The sequence below is a fragment of the Phalaenopsis equestris genome, unplaced genomic scaffold (genome assembly GCF_001263595.1).
Source record: "Phalaenopsis equestris unplaced genomic scaffold, ASM126359v1 Scaffold000002, whole genome shotgun sequence".
Taxonomy (NCBI): domain Eukaryota; kingdom Viridiplantae; phylum Streptophyta; class Magnoliopsida; order Asparagales; family Orchidaceae; genus Phalaenopsis; species Phalaenopsis equestris.
The window spans coordinates 51,111,519-51,121,161 of NW_018164444.1; the positions used below are offsets into that span (position 1 = coordinate 51,111,519).

The 9,643-nt window shown below is 34.4% G+C and overlaps 1 pseudogene; it reads left to right on the top strand.

Annotated features, from left to right (window-relative positions):
- The first annotated feature begins 264 nt into the window (after positions 1-264).
- Positions 265-2,251, top strand: LOC110034193 (annotated as a pseudogene).
- The last annotated feature ends 7,392 nt before the right edge of the window (positions 2,252-9,643 follow it).

The following is a 9,643-nucleotide window of genomic DNA, read 5'->3' on the forward strand; positions in this document are numbered from 1 at the left end:
TCCTAATTTTTTAAATTTGAAAAGTAAAAATATCTTTTTTTTTCTTTTATCATTTCGTAATTTCACCCTTACTTTCATAAAAAATAACAAATTTACTCGCACCCACGGAATTTGCGCCAAGCTATGACGATTTTAGGGATTTGCGTTGAGTATCCTAAAATCCACTATTTCCAAAAGGTTTAAAAAAAAAAAACGGAACAATCCTTATCCGCAAAGGAAGTACTTCTCGTAAATAACCATGCCTGGAAGGGCAATCGAGAAACATTACAACCGTTTTGTTTGATATAACTGCTCGCTCCCAGCATTTCTGGCACCGCAACCGCCAACGTGCGAGACAGAGCAGGGGTGTCGAGCGCCAGCGAACGAGCGAGAGCCAGAGAGAAAGAGAGAGGTAAGGAGGGGAGCATTTTCAGGTAAACCGGATAAAATCCCCAGGGTTTCCTTTCTATTTCGGTCAAATCCTATCGTTATCCCAAATCCACCGTCGCCTTTATAAAACCCGCCTCCATCTACCTTCCAATTGCAGGTTTCATAACATCCTCTTTCTTCCTTCTCTGCTTCTTCTTTATCAGGATTTCATCAAAGATGGTGAGCACCGACGTTGTTCGGAACGTGGTCGGAATCATCGGTATCACTGGCTGAACTGTTTACCTTTTCACTTACTTTAATCTTGCATGCAGTGACTCACTCCGCTTATTACGAAATTTTTTTGGGAAATTGTATTGGGATAGGGAATGTGATATCATTCGGGCTGTTCCTGTCGCCTTTACCGACTTTCGTTAAGATATGGAGGAAGAAGGCGGTGGAGGAATTCTCTTCAATGCCGTATCTCGCAACCCTGCTCAATTGCATGCTCTGGGTCTTCTACGGCTTACCCATCGTCCACCCCAATTCCATTCTCGTAGTTACCATTAATTGCGTTGGTTTTGTGCTTGAAGGAACTTATCTTACTATATTTTTCCTCTACGCCCCTAAAAATCTGAGGGTGAGTTGAATCGAACTATTTTTCTTGAATTTAAATATTGATTTGTGATTAAGCAAAGAGGGTTTTGATTGACGGTTGTTGGATTGTGGATGCGTGTTTGCAGATCAAAGTGTTGAAGATCCTGGCCGGGGAACTGGCTTTCATGGCTGTGGTTGTGTGGTTGTCTCAGTTGTGCTCACGGTGGGTTATAGTCACGAGAAGAGGTCGCTGATGGTCGGCATCCTCTGTGTCATATTTGGCACTTGCATGTACGCATCCCCACTCACCATTATGGTACGTTCTCATTTTCTCTTTCTAGATGTACCCAGCTGTTAATTTATAGTTCTCCAGCTGTTAATTTATAGTTCTCCGTTGATTCTCTGTGATTTTTTCCTTAGTAATTTTTTGTTATAATAATTTTCTGGGGTCTCATCTAATCCAATTTTTGGACTTGTGCCGGGACAGTGCCCATCAAGGAGGATTCATCATCCCTTCAATTTGTAGAAAAATGGCCAAAGAGATTGAAATAATAATAATAAATTATATATTTATATACGAATGCAGAGAATGAAAATCATTATTCTTAGCTTTATAAATTTAAAATGGTTTATAATTCAGCAGAAGTTGGATTATAACGTTTAGTGCTTGAAAATGATTTGTGTGCTTATCTAAACCACTAACGGTTACCCATTTACAGAGAATGGTGATCAAGACCAAAAGCGTGCAGTACATGCCCTTCTGGCTTTCCTTGGTGAGCTTTCTCAATGGCGTGTGCTGGACCTCCTACGCACTTTTAAAGTTCGACATCTTCATTACGGTAACGCATTTCCCTATAGACAGCCATACTTTTTTTATTTCTTCGATCATTTCTTTGTTCTGCCCAAATTGGTGAAGACTTGTGTTGTGAGCCTTGGGACAGATACCGAATGGGCTGGGAGCAGTGCTCGGATTCCTCCAGCTGCTGCTGTACGCATGCTATTGCCGGTGCACCCCGGCCGTAGAGTTGGAAAATGAGGATGGGAAGAGAAGGCGGGATGTTGAGATGGTTTAATGGTTTCCAGCTCCCAACTGTAAAGGGATAGGACATTAGCTTCTTGTATAATCACTTCTTCACAGATAATGTGAGTGTTAATTGATTGCTCTTCGATTACCATATCTTTCAATGTTCAATTGAGATTAGGTTAAGGCTTAATTGCTTTTGTAGGGATTAAATTTTCATCAAATTCAAATATTCAGAGAAGCTTGTATAATGTTGGAAGTGCCGGAAATGTACAATAATTTATAGTCAGCTGGTTAATGAAGAATTAATTTTTTTTTATCAAAATCATAAATTTGAGCAACAATTTTTTATTCACTTCTCATCCAAAAAAGGATTACCTTAAAAAAATTGTTTAATCAAATAAAAACTAAATATTTTTCATGCTACCTTGAGACTTACATAAGTCAATACTCGAATCTACTCATTTATGCTCTTGTTGGATGATTAAAGGTCAAAATAAGAATATAAATTGTCGGAGGTTTTTATGTTAATCTAATAATTGTTCTCAGTAAAATTCCAAAAAAGGATTTGTTTGGAGATGCATTTCAACTCCGTCGCAACAAAAGCCTAAAAAATTCTTTGCCAGAAGTTGCTTCAGCCAGAACAATGTTTCTTCATCATTTCAGATAGTGAAATCATCATAATTTTGTCAGTTCATTGGCTGTTTTGCAAATGAAAATGTCCAAAATTGCCTTACATATCTCAAATATGAAGTGGTAGCTAGTTGCATTAGTATTCTTGAATTTATTTGAAGTGAACTCGCCTCCTCAATCAGATTATATTATTTTGAACTCGAGGTCGGTTTCTTTCTCCGCCAAAATTTTGAATTTCTTGAATACTCCAAAGACCTCTCACTTTTTCTACAAAAAATATACTTAAGTTTTTCATGAAAAATCATCTATGAAAAGATGAAATAATTACTCTTACTAAGAGAGCTTGGCCTGATTGAACCAGACAATTCTGCATGTATGAGCTAAAGTGGCTTTTGTCTCGAATTTGAGTCCTGTGGAAAACTCTTGATGAATTGCAACTTTCGAATACCTTGTTGGGGGTGATTAATGCAGGCATGTATCTCACAATTTTCTTATTTAATAACTTCTCCAATCCTAAAAAACTAAGACGACCAAATTAAACTGGTTATAGCCAAGATGAATTTTTATAACATTTTTTGAGATACCTGACACTATCAATCACAATTAGATTTTTTATATTATTTCTTAGAGAAAGCTTCTTATTTTTCAAATGAGTATCATAACACTTCTCTAAGTACTAACCTAGATTTAGGATGTTACTCTTCGTATTTTGCAGACAATAAACGTTGATAATAAATACTGTACTTTTCATTCTTTAATCGAATAACGATATTACCCTTGCCTTTCATTGTTACCTTCGACTTATCTCCAAAGGACATATTGCCACTCAACATCTTGTCAAGCTCCATGAAAATGTTTTTTCTCCCACACATATGGTTGCTTGTGATGTTCAGGTACCAAGTATTTTTTTACCTCAGTTTTAGGTTAACCATTTTTTTTCCATTTACACGTTCAATGAGCTTTACTTGAGCTAGATGTTGAGCTAAATCTTGAAACGACCAAAACCCTAAAATTGTAATTTTCCCTCCCAAGATTGTTGTTAAGCTCAATGCTTCATTTTGAAAGTCTCACGATGTTTTTTTTTGTATATATATACCAAACAAACAAGTTCGTCAATCTTTTTAACTAACATTTACTTTAATTTCTTCAGTTCAAAATTCTCATGCAAGTGCGATACAGCAAAAACATAAAACTAACATTCTTCTTCATAAAAGAATCCATTGACTCAAATCATATGTTATAAGTTGCATTATCTTCATAATCACATATGAGCATGCAAACCAATTTAATGGTCGCCCACTCTATTTTTGCATAAAATTTTGTACTTAGAGTTTCCATGCAAACAAAAATGGGCCAATAAAGAAGTTTTCAACGATATATTATTTTTTAAAATGGACCCCATCATTCGATTTGTCTCATCAAAACCTTTCAAAAGAGCCCTCCCACGCCCAGATCTGATTCTAATTGGAGACTCGTTGAGCCAACAAAAATTTGGAGAGAGAAAATTATAATTTAGAGAGAGAAAAGTATAATTTGGCAATAAATACTTCAATATCACTTCAAATTAAGTTTGAAATGAAAACAAAGTTGTTTCAAATATAACAATGCACATTTTGGTCCAATAAAATTCATTAAAATCCCTAACTCAAAAGTTGCCCTTTTTAGCTCCTTAGGGTTGAGGCCCACTTTGACAAAGGAAACTTCCTCAAGGAACTTGATTCAATCAAAACCACTTGCAAGATTGAATTTCTCATACTTACCTCTTCCAAGTGAGTCTAAGTTGACATTGATTATAACCAACTTCCGACCCACTTCCAACTACCTACCAAAAATACCTAGCTAATTCAAACGATTATAACTTCAACTAGAGACCTCCTTTTTCAAAATAATTTAAACCATTTAATTGCATGCTTCGTCCTCTTTGAAATGAAATAAAATTTTATTTTTTCAATATGTGTAATTAATTCCATGGCTGAATTATTAAAACTTTCCAAAAATAACCCTTCATACTCTTTTTGATCTCCACCCACCATTCAACTTTTCTTCCAACCTTTCTCACTTTGACACCTCATCAGTCCACCTCCTCCTCTCCTATTGGCCCACCTACCCTAGTAGTGACCCTCTTCATCTCTTTCCTTTTTCCCCCCACCCAAGGCTCTCATTAATTCCCTCCTTAGTAACTATCCTAAAATTACTCCCTCTCTTAATAGAATGTATTGAATCCAAAATCCTTTCCAATAAGGTTTTTCACCCATCTTCCTAAGCCAAAACCAATCAGCCCCATTTTCAAAATTTGAAATCCTAAGCCCCTCTCCTCAAGGAATATTGAAACCCTCCTCCTCCACAAGACCTTAGTAAAAAAATTCTTCCTTTCTCTCTCCTTCCAAAAATTGAGAGTCACTAATTTTTCCTCCATCATCCAACCATGAGATCGAGGTAAAGGTGGTACCTATTTCAAGTGCATCACACACTGAGGGCTCACACAAGTGCACGTGTTGTATTAGTATTATTAGATTTTATAGTTTGGGATGACGATTCCACAAGGAGCAAGGGAGTTAAACTTAAGAAAAGTACTAGCCTAGATGTTTTAGTCCTAGCAAAAAAATTTGGATTATGTATGAGCTGTACAAAGTAATCCAAAAATTTTAAAATAAATTGAAAAGTTGAAATCCTACACAACTTGTTCTACTTAACATGGTTTGGATTGATGAATATCAAGTTCTAAAAATACACTCCCTTGTAACGTTGTAAGTGGACTATAAGAATTGTCAAGAGGAAAGCATAACATAGGCTAGTGACAAGTAAGAACAAGAGTCTGCTTTACCCTCTTTCGAGTGCATAAATAAATTTGGTTAAAATGACTTTAGTTCCTTAAATCTCATAATTAGCCCGTCAAAGCATATTTCACTAACATTTGCATCTCCCTACAAAGCATATCAATCTATACCCCATAGTTCAATGTGACTAACCTAGTTGCTTCTACCATAGCTCTCCCAATTCATTATGGTTCACAAAACATTTTAACATTTCAGCTGGCCAGATTAAAAATAAAAGAAGATTTGAAGGTTAATCATCATATTTAAAAATTAAAAGAAATTTAAAAGCACTTTGCATTCTTATATATCCTACTTAATCATCACAAGAAAGGGTTAAGAAATCTACTCAAAAAGCATGAGAAAAACTCCACATAGATTTATTGAACAGAGAGAAGTCCACTATCCAATGTTTACAATAGAAACACATCAACAAGACAAAATAAAAATTCTCTTCTTCTCCCTTACAATGACCCAAAGGTGCCCAACCTGACTCCTAGGCTGCCCCTGCTGAAGACTGTCGCTATCCTCTACACAAAGAGAAGAAGAAGAAACTCTACAATAAATTAAACCCTCAAATTACCAACCCATATCAATCCTAAGTCCTATCTGTTGTAATGCCCATAAATCCTCTTCATACATGCATATAAAGGCTCCAATATAATAACATAATGCCACCCACAGCTTCCTACACGATGCCCCGCGATAGTGTTCTTGAATTGCGACAATCGCTCTAGGTAGTTGTTAGCGTATACACACCCAAAAAATAGTGTCTAGGCATCAGTTCCCTCTATGATGTAGAAGGTATGAGCGATTAAGTGCCCATTGGTCTGGAGCCTAGGCGACAGTATGCCAGTAGTTGGCGCCTAGGCACCAACCTCTCGAGTTTTCCAGGTGAGAAACTGACACCTAGGCGTCAATCCTTAATATGCTCTTTTGCTTTAAGTTTCTTTCATGTTTCCTCACTTCCATATCTGAATGAAAAACATAAAAACATCTTTCTTTAAAGTGCAATGTCATCAATAAAAATGTGTAAATCATAAAAAAACATTAGCATATTTATCTATACATCAAAAGGCAATGTTGAAAGCAAAGTAAGGACAAATCTAGGGCAGTTCTTCAACCAATCAACATAATAATTCCCTTCAACTTGCAAATTTAAAATTCCAACATCAAATCCAAATTTCTACCATCAATTTTAAAAATTCACCATGAACCATTGAATCCTTCATGAATTTCATTGTTTATATTTATATTTCAAGATTGATCCATGAATTTAATGATCTCCATGTGCTTACTAATTTAATATGACTTTCCTTAAAATTTCATCATGTCTTTTAGAAAATTTTCCTAATTTTTCATTCAAACGATATGGCTTTTGTAATATACGTGCTTCTTGTTATTGTTATGGATTTTTTACACATTTTTTATGGTAGAATTTTATGGCTTATCCTGCTAATGGATTTTACATTTTCATATTACATTTTACATGAGAAAATTATAGGGCATTACATTGTGTAATGTTGTATTGTGTGTATAAACATGTTTTCCTTCCCTTATTTCTCAAACGGTTAGCCTAACCATATGTTTTCACCCAAATCAAGAGCCTATCCCACATGAATCATCCTAATCACACCAATCACACCCTAAATCTAGCCTAAGTCCATCCAAGATTGCTTGACAAAGCCCCTACATGACTAACCAACTTTACAGAGCCGTTACATGGCATATATCACCTATACCGAGCCTAGGTCCATCCTGGACCACTTGATCAAGCTTCCACATGACCTAAACCTCTACCTAAATCAAGCCTAAGTCCACCCAAAGAAGCCAAACAAAGAATTAAATCTTTAATTATTATACAAATTAAATAATTAAATCACAAATCACATAATCGAATAATCCATATAATTAAATATTTATACCCTTAATTAATACACAAATCACCAAATTATTTACTAATCAGGTGGTGGAAAATGATTTTTCCTAGTGGCGAGATTTGATTTTCTATAATCAATGCATATTTGTCACCTTGTGACTTGTCTTCTTGGTATTAACTCATAATTTCCATTCATATTCATAGTCACTCCTCCTTTCTTAGGAGCATAGTGACTTGGACTAACCCATGTACTATCTGAAATCGAGTAGATAATTCCAGCATCTAAACACTTTAAAATCTCTTCCTAGGTTTGCAGTTCTCTTCCAGATAAATTATGTGCATACAAATTGAAGGATTTATTCCTTTTAAATTAGAAATTTTCCATTCAAAGGCTTTCTTGTAACTCTTTAAAGTTTTCATCAAAAATTTTTTATAGTTAATTTTGAAAAAAATTATAACCGGTAATGTTCTAGAATAACCTAAAAAGACATACTTTAAATGTTCAGGAAGTAACTTCAAAAGTAACTTCAACTCTCAGGAAGTAACTTCAACTCAAGCTTAGGAGGTTTTTCAACTGATGGACAAAAAGATTTATCTTCTTCTGTAGTGTCCAAAACTTCAAAACTTTCTCAAATAAAATTTGAATCTTCTTTGTGAAAATCTTCACATTTATCTAATTCCTCTTCTTGCTCATGTTCTAACTCTTTAATTTCCAATTTATCTTCATAATTTGTTTTGGAATGGCACACTTAGATACCTAATCACATTCGTTCTATAGCATTCATCATCTCTACCTTTGGTAGGATATTTCATTAATTTAAAAATATTAAATTTCACTGTTTGATCATTGATGCACATAGTTAATTCCTCTTTCTTTACATTACTGTTCTTGTAGCTAGGAAAGGTCTCCCCAAAATAATAGGTATCCTCTTATCTTCCTCTATATCTAGCATAATGAAATCAACATGAAAGATAAATTGATCCACATTCACTTAGATATCTTATATAACTCCTTTAGGATATGTTATTGAACGATCTGTCAACTGCAGAGTTACAATAGTAAGGTATATTTCTCCTAATCTCATTCATTTAAATATTGATAATGCCATAAGGTTAATGCTTGCACCTAAATCACATAAAGCTTTCCCATAAAATCTCTCTCCTATTGCACTTGGAATTGTGAAGCTACCAGGATCTTTACTTTTCAGGAAGCTTTTTCTGAATTATAGCACTGCACTCACCAATTCGAACTTCCTTTTTCTGTTAATAATATCCTTCATAACTTCACATAGCTTATTAATTGTTCTAAGGCTTCAACAAATGGAATATTAATTGTAAGTTTCTTGAAAAATTTTATAAATTTTGAAAATTGTTTATCCAACTTCTGTTGATGGAGCCTCTGAAGAAAGGGAGGTGGTGGTTTTTCCAAGTCAACTTTAAGTGTAGAAATATGTCTCTTTAAACCTTTCGGTGCGTCCTCTTCAAGCTCTTTGATTTCTTTTCTCTCTATTTCTGTCTCTTTTTGAACTCTACCTTCCAATTCTCTTCCGCTTTTAAGTTGAACTGTTTTTAATTGCTCTTTATTCTAGTCTTTTGGATTTACTTCATTATTACTAGGAAGTGCTCCTTGGGATCTATTACTTAAAAAATTTGTTATTTGTCCCAATTGATTCTTAATATTTCTAATTGTAGCTTCTAATTGTAGCTCATTGAATAATTGTAGCTCATTGAATTTGTAACTGATTTACCATTTGTAACACCACTTCTTCTATAGCAATTTTTTCTCCTTAAATTGTGGATTGCTATTAAAACCTGTAGGAAAAGTAGGTCTATAATTACTATTCCCTTGGTTGTTCTAGTTACCAAATGGGTTTACTTGGTTGTTCCCTCATTGTTGATTATTACCACCTAAAGTATTATTCCAGTTAAAGTTGGGATGGTTCTTCTAATTTGGGTTATAATAGTTTGAATATGGGTTATTTTGCTTTTTATTTTTGACATTCAAAGTTTCTATTGTTGCTTGAGAAACTACCATTTGGCCTAATGAATTCTCATCAATCATTATAATTGGTTGAGAAAATTTCATTCAAAATTGGTCTAACTTCCTTGAAACTACAACAACTTAATTTGCCAACATTGCAAAAGCATCAGATTCATAAATATTGGCTATTTTTTTAGGATTTTCCTTTTCAAAAGACCATTGAAAAGTATTAGTAGTCATCTTTTCAATTAAAGTGTAAGAATCATGAAATGGTTTTGACATCAATGAACAACCAGTAGTGACATCAATAATAGATCTAAGAGATCCAACTAATCCACTGTAAAAAGTTTGAATTATTAATTTATCTGGTATAG